We start from the raw sequence: 13,111 nt of genomic DNA, 5'->3' as shown, positions 1-13,111 counted from the left end.
AGTCAATGGGAAGAGGAAAGAGGTGGAGGATGTGGGCAGCGGGCATGCGAGGTGATTGAAGGGTTTATATGACCAAAATACCTTATGAACACATATATGAAAACATCACAGTGTAACTGATTATGATGTGTAATCACTGTGGTAATGCACTGTTGGGGGATTGACTAATTGTTACTTTCAATGTGTATGTGTGTTTTGATTCTGGGTCTGTGTGTGTACATGACAAGTGCACCTGATGCTTGAAGAGACCAGAACTTGGCATGGATTGCCTGGAAGTGGAGTTTCAGAGGGTTGGGAGTACAGAAAAACTGAACCTAAGTCCTCTCGAAGAACAGCAAGTGCTCCTAACTGCTGAGCCTTCTTTCTAGTCCTCTAATAAATTTCAGAACAGAACAATATAGCCTGAATAGTATTAAACACAGGGCAAGTCCTACAGAAGTCTTCACAATAAAGTTGAATGTGTCAGAATCAAAAAGCTGAACCCATTAAAAATGACTGTGTTTGTAATGACCACTTATGATATCATTAATAAAGATGTACCATGGGGGCTTAGTGAGAGGGGCTCATAGTTCCTTCTAACAAAAATTCCAGGTAATTTAGCAATATCTAAAGGAACTGATAAATATATAAATATAAAGTATTGCTATGCAGTTTTATGACAACTTGATGTAAGATAACAATCATATGCAAGAAGAGACCCTTGGTTTTAAAATGCTTCTACAAGATTAGGCTGGAAGCAAGCCTGTAGGGCATTTAATTAACTAGTGATCAATGGGGGCAGGTGTTGCCCATTATGGTGGTCCTTTTCTATAAGAGAGCAGGCTAAACAAGCCATGAGGAGAAATCTAGTAAGCAGCACCCACCCATGGCCTCTGCACCAGCTCCTGTTTCCATATTCTTGCTGTCTTTGAGTCTTGTCCTGAATTCTTTCCAAGAACAAATAGTAGTTTGAAAGTGTAAGCCAAGACTTGGGACTTCCATCTCAAGTCCCTTCCAGAGCCATCTAGGAGATGCTAAAACTAGTAGGTGATTTTTCCGAAATGGTTCAGCCTTGGATTAAGATATATGGTGGATTAACTCCTTCAGGCAAGGCCCAGAAGAATTTCATTTTAGGAAAGATTCCTTCTCTCAATATGTTTTTCTTCTTATTATTAAACATACAAAACCATCGCTAGGTATTTGCCCGCCCTTTTGAGCAGGTCTCTGCAGAACAACAAAATGTACTGTCTTGTAGTGATGCTATATAGAAAAATAGATGACTTCTTAATTCTTAATGATGATTCAACAAGAATTCCTAAATTATATTAGCAATTATTAATCTCTTTTGTAATAGGACTGCTATTAAATGTTTTCTGATATCAAAACTGCAATGAGAACGTTGAAGGTCTTTAGTGTCATGAGTTAATTGCTTCTGGGATAGCAAGCAGATATCTACTACTTGCAGCACATTTCAAGAGGCTGCAAAACCTTTAATCAAAGGTCATAAATATGGAACTAAGGATTTACTATAGTGTAGAGGGCCGCTATAACATTCGCCACCACAAGATGGCGCTGGCTTCCACTGCGCCCCACGTGGAAGGCCAGGATAGCTTCCGCCATTACAAGATGGCTCTGGCCTCCGCCGCGCCAGCCGACTTCCTTTCAGGAAGTTAACTGTGTGCGCATGTGCAAGAGTGCCTTCGTGCCAGGTCTTTGCCTACTCCGGGGCGTGCCTAATGAGATCATGGGTAAGCGACCAATCAGGTGTGGATGCGCCGCGCTAGGGTGTATATAAGCCGCGCCATGCGGGCGCGCGGGACTCTCCTTAAGATTTAATAAAAGTTTTGGCTGTAGCAAGGATCCATATGTCCCCATGTGTTTTCTTGCTGGCGAGAGGTTATGCGTGGGACACTGTAGAATCAAGGACAGAAGATAGAATATCGACTGGGTTTATCTACATAAAACTTGACTAATACTTAGTCACAAAAGTTATGTCTTTTAATTCTCCATGACTCTGTATAGCTGATGACAGATATTCAATGTTTGGCCAGATAATTACTCCTAATGGACATGTGTGTAAACATTTTCTGTTGTAAATGTATTAGATTTATGGTTTGAACTTATGTGTAAACTTGTAATGAACTTTTTTTTTTAAGCATTTACTGAACACAACACCATTTTTCCTTTTACACAGCAAAGTTGTTAGTTTCAAATTAGCTGAGCCATTAGGACTGTCAATTGCCATGAAATCAAGTGATTCTACATGTCAAACTCAAGTAGACGACATCAAGCAATATATAAGTCACTGATAGGCCCGGGTGCGGTCAGCAAGTTACTAAGCTTATTAAAGTCACATAAACGGCTTGACAAGAGTGCACCATAGGATGACATCACTGGCTCGCAGTAAACCACGATGAATTACTAGACTACAGCTAGGTAGCTCCTCTGCCCCGAGGACTGCAAGGTGCGATGAGCATTAGAGGACAGGGTCCTGCTGTAGGTGAAGGCCAGACTTTTCTCCAGCTATGTTCCTCTGAAAAGACTGGTTAGGAAAGCTTGCAGGGAGAGGTCCCCTCATCTCTTCATCTACCAATTACTGAGCAACAACAACAAAAGTCATGCACACATTTTACAATACCTGATGGAAAAAGAGGTGCGAAGCCTGCCTGTGTCCTCACCTAGCAGGCCTGCCTCTTCACGCCTTCACTTCTCTGATGAGGCTACTCATCCCATCATTCACCCCTAAAGGAAAGCTGGGAAGCTGTAATTTAGCAGCATTCGCCCCTGCAGTACATCAACGATACACTCCCCCAAACCTTCAAATGGCTGTCCCTTCCCTACACATTAACACAGGGTACACTCTACAAACCTAGGACTAGAGACCACATTTTACTTTACATTTGTAGTAGTCAATGTATCGGCATTGTCACTGTAGGGTTTGTTCCAGATCCCAGGCTTGAGAAAGGGGCTGCTGTACGCCTGGCCCATCTCTGGCAGGTCTGCTAGAAACTTCAAAGAAAGCCCCTCAGTGTATGTACAAAGCGAGGGGCTGTCAGAGGATATCCAGAATGGAGCTGTGCACTTTCAAAATGGGAGTGAGCACAGCTTAGAATCTGAACTGAAATTAGTTCACAGAGCCAAAGGCAGAGTTGAGGGTTTTCCTCTTCCCTATCACTGTTGCAGTCATGAGAAGAGTGCACGTCTGTGTGCACTGACATCCGGGTAGCTGATAAAATAAATACACTTCAGATTTTTACAACCGTCATGAGGCACAGATACTTTAACCCACCTACTCAGGTTCAGCCACTGGCTGCTTCTCAACAAGCAGAGTACAGACAGCACAAGTCCTTTGCCTTCCATAGTCCAAGAACAAGGACATTCTGCTGCTCGAATTATCCAAAGCGACCTCATTTTAACTTGATGCCTCAATTACAAGAACTCCTCTCTGGGACTTTTCAGAAATGTTTGTCTCAAACAGTGTTGCCTTTAGAGAGGTGTTACTCCCTAACCATACTTTACGTCAAACAGTGCTGTCATGCCTAAGTCCTCACAATCACTATTTAGTAACTATTAGTATGAGGTCAAAACCCCTCTCAGAAACTAGCAAAACCAAAGCTTGGCAGACGGGCCACTTTTTGGTTTGCATGTTTAAAGTTCCCACAGTGAAGAACCTCCAGGTAGTTGGACTGTGAGAGCAATCAAGAGTGGACTACAAAAAGCCAGAGTGTCAGAGTCAGCTGCCCTTTCTTCAACAAGAGGATAGGTTTGCTGCCCACACTGGGGTCAGTCACTGAAGTGTAAAGTTTCAATTCCTAACTGCATAAAAAAGTGAAAAGCACCCTCCTGCACTCCTGGCTTATCCAAACTTATGTGACAATTAGCACAAGTGACAGGTTCTGGGGAAATCACTAACACTATCAAGGAAGAGTTACAATTCAAAACATGATTCTACCAATAACAAACACCAAATGACAGACATGGCTGCAACAGAAGACAGCCTAGTGAGCTAGCTACAATGCTATCACCGTTCACACCTATTTTCCTTTAAAAACAAAAGTTCATGGAACATTTGGCTGAGCATATTTTCGAAGAATTCTCCCAAAAACAAGTAATGGAAAAACCAGGCATGAGGATCACTTCTTCCTATAATGGCTTTATACAGGTGTTCCACAATGCAAATCCGGAGTGATGGTACAGACAGAAACAGACCCTCGGCAAGAGTGCACCATGTGCAACTACACAACTAAACAAATCTAGTTTACCACCAGCCCACTCCATTCACTCCACCCTCATCAGCTGTCTTCCCTGCTTCAAAAGCTGTCCTTAAATTCTACATCAGAATATGCATATTATCCTCATATATAAATAATGTCTTAGAACAGTGTTGGTCCTGGGTAGTGAAAGAGGAAAAATGTTTTTAAACCATGCAGTATTATCTGATAGATACTTTAAGTTTGGGTGCTTAAAAATCATATACATTAAAAATGGAACCAACTGAATACTAAGTTTCACAGCTATTCCTCACTGTCCTCATCAGACCTTAGAGTCTGAAAAGGAGAGAACGGACCTGAGCCTGAGGAGAGGCAGGGCTGACTCACCTTGTGCACTGTGTCGTCTCTTCCAGGCCACAGAGAGCTGCCAGAGCAAGGTGAATCAGTATCTCCTCAAGTCACAACAAGAGGGTCCAGGTCAGAAGTTCCCAAGTTAGGGCATCCCAACACCTCCCTTTAAGCCATCAGAAATGCCTTCCATGTAAACTCTCAGGTTAGGAAAACAACTAACGCAAGGACACACGCAGCACAGCAACAGCCACTGCGCCTTGCACCCTGAGAGCAGGATACTTTTCAAGTCTCCCTTCCTGCCCTCCCCAGGATTTCATTCTGTGGGGTAGCTCTGCTTAAGGCCCTAGGCGCTGATTTTGGCTTGGTCACTTTGTACTACTCCAACTACAACCATTCTCCTATGTTTTAGAAGCAATATCCACAGGTATAGTATTTGTGAAATCTTACAGGTTGTTCAAAGTTTATATCTGATGTTGTATCATGACAATGCTTTTCACTAAGGAAAACAAGAAGCTGCGGGTCTCCACATATGGTTCCATGCACTAGGGGAGCTCAGGCGTTCATTTGGCACTAGAGAAAATTACAGGAACAACTAGTGTTACTTTCTTTCCCATCCCCAGCATCGGTAGAAGCTGGTGTTCCTTCAACTTGAATTTCTGTGATGCTTTAAGAGAAAAATCACAGAATACTGTTAAGAGTTGAAATGTTGCTGATTAAAAAAAAAAGCAAAAAAACAAAGACCTCAGTACCACACTCTGCGGTAGAAGAGTCTACGGCTCTGAGATACACTTCGTGTGGCACTGAGAATCATTTTCCTCATCAAGTACTTCACTTCCTATCCCTACTCCTGGTTTCCTACATCTTACAATGGACTAAGTAAGAACATCACAAGTGCGTCCTCATTTCTTCTCATCCTACACCTAATCAGGGAGACACAATGCCCTCTGGAAAGGCAGGCAGTTTCCAATTTTTAAAGATACAACACACAAGGAAAGGGCCGGAAGAGGACGAAGTACAATGTCTAGCTATACTGTGACAATGTTTCATAATACAGCGTGCTCCTTATTTAGGTCTGTGAGCCAAATCAAATGCGTAAATGCAATTTAGACCCATTATTACATCAGAGACCAGACGAATTCAAGCCTAAGAGTGGAATCTAGCAATGTCCACAAGGTTGTGCTAAGATCACCAGTTAGAAGACACTACCCAGCAGAATGCAATGGTTTTCAGAAATTCAACTCTCCAACAATAACTGCACATAATTTTCAGATTATTAATCAGTAGCTAAGTGTTTCAAGTCCTCCTGATGTAAAATGTGCTGTATCACTGCACACACACAGTGAAGTAAGAACCATCCATGCAGGGCTTGAGCATCTCCCATTGCTCCCAGTGTTCCTTTTTAGTTCATTTTCTTCATGAAATCCTCAAAACTGCTGCACGGATGACATGCTGACATCAGCTTAACAGAAATACTTTTGTAGGCAGCTGTTTAAAACATCATCAATTTTAAATCACAAATGCCCCATTACACAAAAATCTTACATTCATTCCTTAAAAAAAAAAGAAAACAAACAAATGTCCAAACACCTTCCAGTTACACCTGAACAGCGCTGCTCTGTTTAGTGTGCTGAACTCAATACCACGTGAGAAAAGAGGCACACGGAACCAAGGACGATGGGCTAGAAGGATAGTGGAAAGAAAAGGAGAAGTTACAAACACAGAATTCTATTGTCTGTGATTAAAGTCCTTTACTTTTTAGCACCACATTAAACGATTTTACACATCCAGTCACTTAATGAAATCCAACGAACTCTTCAAGAGTCCGGGGGATCTGGCCTTGGTGGTCAATGTCATTAGCCCGAACTGCTCGGGCAGCCAGGCACTTGAGGCTCATCTTCATCTGAGTTTTAAGTAGTATTTCAGACACCCCAGTTGTACTTTTGTCTAACGGAGGTTTATTCTGCTTGTTTGTCATGTCGGTATGAGCTCCAGCTTCACAAGGCTAATGATGATGGAGTGCAAGGTCAGAAAATCACTGATGGGCCTGTTGTACTGGATGATAATGTGGAGGGCACTGTTCCCCTCATTGTCCATGGCATTTACCTCAGCACCACAGTCCAGCAGAAGCTTTGTGACCAGTGCGTTGGGAAAGCTGCAGACATCATTGGTGTGGAAATCATCGACTGGTATGTTCGAGTTGACGGCCAAGTGTAGCAAGGTGAAACCTTCCCGTGTTCTGGGGTCCAGGTGAATCAGGTTGTAGATCTGCTTGTTAATTCTGCACTGGTCTTCTTCGCTACACTGTGTCTTGGTGGAGATGCACACAAGGTACAGAAAGGTATAGAGGTTACACTCATAGTTATCCATGGCACTGTGGACATCAGCATCAGAGATATTTTTAACTCTGTTCATGCTCTGCTCTATTTCCAAGACACTGCATCTCAAAACGCATTCTATGTCTGGGGCCTTCACAGCTTCATTGAGGTGTATCATCTGTGAGAAGACTTGAGCAAACCGAAGCAGATCCTTGTGGGTATTTCTATTTCCTTTCTGCCTGAGGTGCAGCGCGTGAAGCCACAATTTGATGCACTGCTCGAACTCCATGTTGTCAGCATAGACAGCCCCTCTGTAAATGATGGGATGGGAAACATCAATGTTGTCAGCACCTAAAATCTGTTCTCGCACGATAAGGCCCTCCATGTGAAGAGCATCTCTGTCTTGCCAAATAGCCTCCAATTCCTGTGGGTTCCTACATTCAGTTCTGTTCCCATAAGCATGGATGGGTGGAAGAACCTCTTTCTCAAGAATGTTGTCACCATCCTGAAACCTCTCCAACATAGCTAAATATAAATAGTGGTATGTCTTCATGATGTCATAGTTCTCACGGTCATTTGCAAAGGAGGCACCCAAGAGCTCCGAGGCTTCAATCCGATTTCTGCGGTCACAATCAGCATGAGCAGCTTTACAGCTTTCAGCAGCTACCTTCAAAGGTGTCATCCCTTGGCCATTTGTGGCTCGCCATTTTATCACTTCTTTCACAATGTCAATGTGACCAGCTTCGCTGCGAAGTGCAAGGCTGTTTCTCCACAGTGTGCTTTAGCATTGGGGTAAGCACGCTGTTCTAAGAGGTATCTGACAACATCGGTGTGCCCCTTATATGCTGTGATGAACTTTTTACCATGTGATCATGTATTCTGAAACTTTCTTAGAGAATATTTTTAGGAAACGATTAAAGAGAAAATGTTTTGGAGAAGAGGAACTTAGAAATAAAGACTAAAATTACTTTTGAATCGGAGTCTTTTTCCGATCCTCGCACTTCCTGCAGAGATAGAACAAAGACTACTTAATCACCCACTGTTTTACTATGAGGTGCTAAATGCAAGAGACTACAGGTTTGTTTGTTTTCTTTTCTTGAGAGGACTTCAGACAGGCAAGTCAGCTACATCAGCAAAGTGACTTAGACCAAAGACAGGTAAACATTTTATTATTAAACACCAACCCTAAATATCTTGCAAGACCAAGTCTTGTCCCCACCAACGCTCTTCCCCCTTCGCTACCTTCAGGGGAGAATCAGAGAGAGGAGCAGCCAGGGCTGGCCCTTGGCAGCTGGGATACTCAATGCCATTCAGCTGGAGCTGAGAAATTAGTAGTCACCAAGAGAGAGCAGCACCGCTGAGGTGAGATCATCTGGAAAGTGTTTTCTGAGAGTCAGTACACAGAAGCTGCGCTCAAGACATGGCCAAGGTTGGAGCTTGTGCTGACAGTCAAACTAGGTAATGTAGGAACCAGTCTGGTGGTGCTGGCTTTGAAGATGTGCAGGGGTCATGGAGAGCAGCCGAGGCACTATGTAACAGTGTTGGAGGCCATGAAGAGAGCATTGGACAGGCTACTAGTGAAATTGGGTTTGGAGCAGAAGACATCAGCGTTTTGGAGATGACCACCAAGAACAGCACCAGCAGTGTAGTGGATCCAGCCAGAGTCTAGACATCAAGTGGTCTGTACTGCAAAGGGGAAGTAGGAGAAATGACTCAAGTGCTGATCCTGAGGCAAGTATAGGACCCTGCACTTGGATTTATATTGTTGTAGGGAGAGACCACACCCAACTGAGATGCCTGATAGAGAAACAACTCTAAAATATTACAGCACCAGGTGAAGGTACCATGGAAAAAGACTCCATGCACATACCCTGAAAGACAATGAATCAAGCAGAGGCCCCAGTGGTAGACAGACACATGGTCCCCATACAGTAACTGAGTACCAAGTTCCAGGAGCATGAGCCATGACTGAAGGGCGTTCATGGAAATTTGGAGCTTCTGACAGGATGAGGTCCATTCTGTTCCCATGTTCCTCCTTGGTACCAAGTGAATATCTCCAATAGGGGCCCAGGGAGATTGCTAGATAGCACAAGCCACAGAAACATGTGAGGCATTCTGAAAGTTCACATGTCAGTGTCTGGGAAGGATCAGGTCAGATACAGTGATGACAGACTTCTAATGATTCAACAGGGGAAAGGTGAAGTCATCTTTTCAGTTTCTGTGTACTTCTGTCTGTCTGTCAGAGGGAATTGATTGTTTGTTTGTTAGACACAGAGCTGACAAGCACACAGTCCTGATGGTGAGTTGTGCTCTCTGGAAACAGCATTAAACTCTGGAGTGCCCTTTACCTGTGCATGGAAAACATTCCTTCTTTATTTTATTTTTTAGACATGTTTTCTCTTGGTAGCCCTGCTTGTCCTGGAACTGATGTACAGAATAGTGGCCATGAAGGCCGAGATTAGCATCCCTCTGCTCCTCTAGTGCTGGGAGCAAAGACTGGCACTTCCACTGCCTGGCAAAAATACTCTTTAAACATTTATCTGTTTCATGAATCAAGGCATGAAAACCAGACCACTCAGCAATGTGTGATGTCATTTTCAAATCAGCAATGTGTCCATTGTTAATTTCAAACATGAATGGGCACTCAGAGGCTTTCATTCATCTCCTGGGTCTGCTAGAATGTGAAATCAAAGAGTGACATCTGCTGGCCAAGCTAAGAATCTCCTGGATGATGACAGTAAACATGGGATAACAAAAAAACGCAGGATCACAAAAACTATTCCCAACAATATCAGAAATTCTGGGGGGATCACCATCCCTGATCTTAAGGTGTATTACAGAGCAATAGTGATAAAATCTGTATGGTATTGGTACAGAGACAGGCAGGTAGATCCATGGAATAGAATTGAAGACACTGAAATAAACTCACCCTTCTATGGTCACTGATCTTTGAAGAAGAAGCCAAAACTATCCAGTGGGCAAAGCAAAGCATTTTCAACAAATGGTGGTGGATCAATTGGTGTTTGGGATGCAGAAAATGCGAGTGATTCATTTATATCTATTTAGACTCCAGTCCAAGTGGATCAATGACCTCCACATAAAACCAGATACACCGAATGTAATAGAACAGTAAGTGGGAAGGAGCCTTGAACACATTGGCACAGGGGGCATTTCCTGAACAGAATATCAATGGCTCAGGCTCCAAGATCAGCAATGGGCAAATGGGACCTCTTGAAAATGAAAGCTTCTTTAAAGCAAAGTATACTGTAAATAGGACAAAAATGTCAATCTACAGATTGGGGAATGGTCTTTACCAACGTGAAATCAGATAGAGGACTAACCCTAAATATACAAAGAATTCTAAAAGTTAGACACCAGAGAAACAAATAACCCCGCTAAAAGTGGGATACAGAGCTAATTGATGAATTCTCAAATGAGGAATATCGAATGTCTGAGAAGCACCTAAAGAAATATCCAACATCCTTAGTTGTCAGGGAAAGTAAATCAAAACATCCCTAAGCCTCCCAGTGGAACCTGTCAGTATGGGTTGAGATAAAAAAAATTCAGGCAACAGAGGATGGTGGGTAATATGTGAAGAAAAAGGAACATCCCTTCATTGCTGGTGGGATTGCAAGCTGGTAGAAACACTCTGGAAGTCAATCTGGTGTTTCCTCAGAAAACTGGAAATAGTTTTACCTGAAGTCCCAGTTTTACCACTACTGGGCATATACCCCAAAAAGGGCTCCTGCACATAATAAAGACATCTGTTCTACTATGTTCATAGCTTCCTTATTTATAGCAACCAGAAGGAGGGATCAACCCAGCTGCCCCATGATGAAAGAATGGATACAGAAAGTGTGATACAGTTACAGAAGGGAGTACTACGCAGCTATTAAAAATGATAACTTCATGAAACAATTAGGGAAATGGGTGGAACTAGAAAATACCATCCTGAGGGAGGGAACCCAGACCCAAGAAAACACACATGCTATGAACCCACCGGTAAGTGGCTATTAGCCCAAAAACTTGGAATACCCAAGTTACAATTCACAAACTCACATGGAGCTAAACAGGAAGGAAGACCAAACTGTAGATGCTTCAGTCCTCCGTGGAAGAGGGAACAAAATGGTCAGTTGAGGAGGGACTAACGTCCTGACAGAGAGAGGAGGGAAGACGTTCAAGACGGAGCAGGTATGTGAAGAGACAGGAGAGAAGTGCAGGGCGACAGGGAAAGGAATAGAAATGTGTAGCTGCGTGGGGTATAGAACAAGAGGGGACCACTATACAGTCCCAGACACCAGGGAAGCTGGAGGTTCCCAGGACCCAGTGTGGATGGCATTAGTAGAAATACCCAACAGAGAGGAGACAGAACCTGAGGAGACCCCGTGAATTAGGTAGACATGGTGCCAGTAGAGGGACGCGGCCTCCCACCCACCTCAAGGTTTTCAACCCAGAATTGTTCCTGCCTAAAGAAAATGCAGGGACAAAACCTGGAGCAGAGAGTGAGGGAAAGACCATCTAGAGACTGCCCCACCTTGGGATCCATCCCAAACCCATACATTATTACTGATACCAAGAAGAGCTTCCTACAGGAGCCTAGTATAACTCTCCTCTGAGAGGTTCTGCCAGCACCTGACTAATGCAGAAAGAGATACAGCCAACCATCAGACTGAGGAGAGGGACTCCAATGGAAGAGCCTGGGAAAGGACTGAAGGATTGCAACCCCATAGGAAGAACAACAATATCAACTCACTGGACACACAGAGCTCCCAGGGACTAAACCATTATCCAAAGAGTGCACATGAATGGGTCCATGACTCCAGCTACATATGTAGAAGACAACTGCATATCTGGCATCAATGGGATCAGGAAACCCTTGGTCCTGTGCAGGCCTGATGCCCCAGCACAAGGGGATGCTTCAGAGTTGAGGTGGGTGTGAGTGGGTGGGTGGGTGGGTGGAGGAGCACCCTCATAGAAGCAGAGTGGAGGGGGGATATGATAGGGGGATTGCAGAAGGGGAACCAGGGAAAGTAGGTAACATTTGACATGTAATTAAATAAAACAACCAATAATGAAAAAACCAGCAAATCCAACTTCAAAAAAATTGAATTAAAACAAAAAAATCACGTGTGTTGGAACCATGAGCACTCAATTGAAAACACTTATGTTTACAGAGGGTGGGACCAAAGAGCAGAGATCTAAAGGCTTCACACAGACTACATCATCAAGCTGTGAGGAAACCTTCCATCTCACAGGCCCAGGCTCTTCCGTGCTGCTGATTGTCCCAGCCGTCCTCAGGGGCTTAGGAGAACATGACCTTAAGACATCATTAGTCCAAACTATTAAAGAACATGGGACAATCTCGGGATAAAAGTGAAGGATTCAAGTATGGAGAAGGAAGGCGCAGGGAACCTTCAGTTAATTCCACATCAATGATGTGGCTTTAAAACCATAAGTACTTAGCTTGATGTAGGCATGTGCAGGTCCTGAGAACCCAGTGAGCAAAACAAACAAAACAAAACAAACAAAAAAGAAATTAGGAGTCATAAATGAAGTACAAAGTTGTAAAATTAAAAAAGAATCAGCAACCAAAAAAAATCAGGTGTATGTACACACACTAATATGTATGATGGGAAATTTAACTTAAAAGAACTGCTTCCCTGTCAGTAACAGTAAGAAGAATTCAATACCTACAAAGCAACTTAGCCAAATGAGTAAAACATCTGCAGACAGAGGAAAGCAGTTGAAGGGGAGGTATCCAGTGTCCAGGGATTAGAAGGAAAATTTTCATAAAGTTCACGGTAACCAAAGTGGCCCAGAGACTGTATGCAGTCGCTTGTAAGTTCTTAATTATATTCTCCATAGGAGAAAACTAGGAAATAAAACAATCTCCAAAGAGACAACATATTTCTTAATTTTTGCATTTAGGTATTTTGCTGTAGGTGTGCTGGGGACAACATAGGATGACAGGGACAGCCAGCAGTAGGCTGGGCTGCAGACATCTCAGAAGCCCATGGCAGTTCCTTGTAAAGTATGGTGGCGTTTGGGACCCTAAGAAGCAGGAGACAGATCCCTCCAGAGGACCCGCCATCTGAAATAAGAGGCTACCTGAAGTAGGGCAGAATGGAGACATCTCAGTAGCCCGCAGCAGCTCTTTGTAAAAACTGGCTGTTCCCATTTCTCCTAACCTTAGCCCTGGACAACGGCTGTATAGATTTCATTTGTGTGTGACTGCCTTTCAGTTGGCCTTGTATA

The 13,111-nt window shown here is 43.4% G+C and overlaps 1 protein-coding gene and 1 pseudogene across 2 annotated transcripts in view; both read right to left on the bottom strand.

Annotated features, from left to right (window-relative positions):
• Lrp11 (LDL receptor related protein 11) overlaps positions 1-13,111 on the bottom strand; it is a 126,879-nt gene that overhangs the window by 85,333 nt on the left and 28,435 nt on the right. The window lies entirely within an intron of this gene.
• Positions 6,252-7,726, bottom strand: Fem1b-ps1 (feminization of XX and XO animals 1B, pseudogene 1; annotated as a pseudogene).

Source organism: Rattus norvegicus, chromosome 1, assembly GCF_021556685.1.
Source record: "Rattus norvegicus strain SHRSP/BbbUtx chromosome 1, alternate assembly SHRSP_T2T, whole genome shotgun sequence".
Lineage (NCBI taxonomy): Eukaryota > Metazoa > Chordata > Mammalia > Rodentia > Muridae > Rattus > Rattus norvegicus.
The sequence above is the reverse complement of the archived record's forward strand: the minus strand, read 5'-3'. Positions and strand labels throughout refer to the sequence as shown.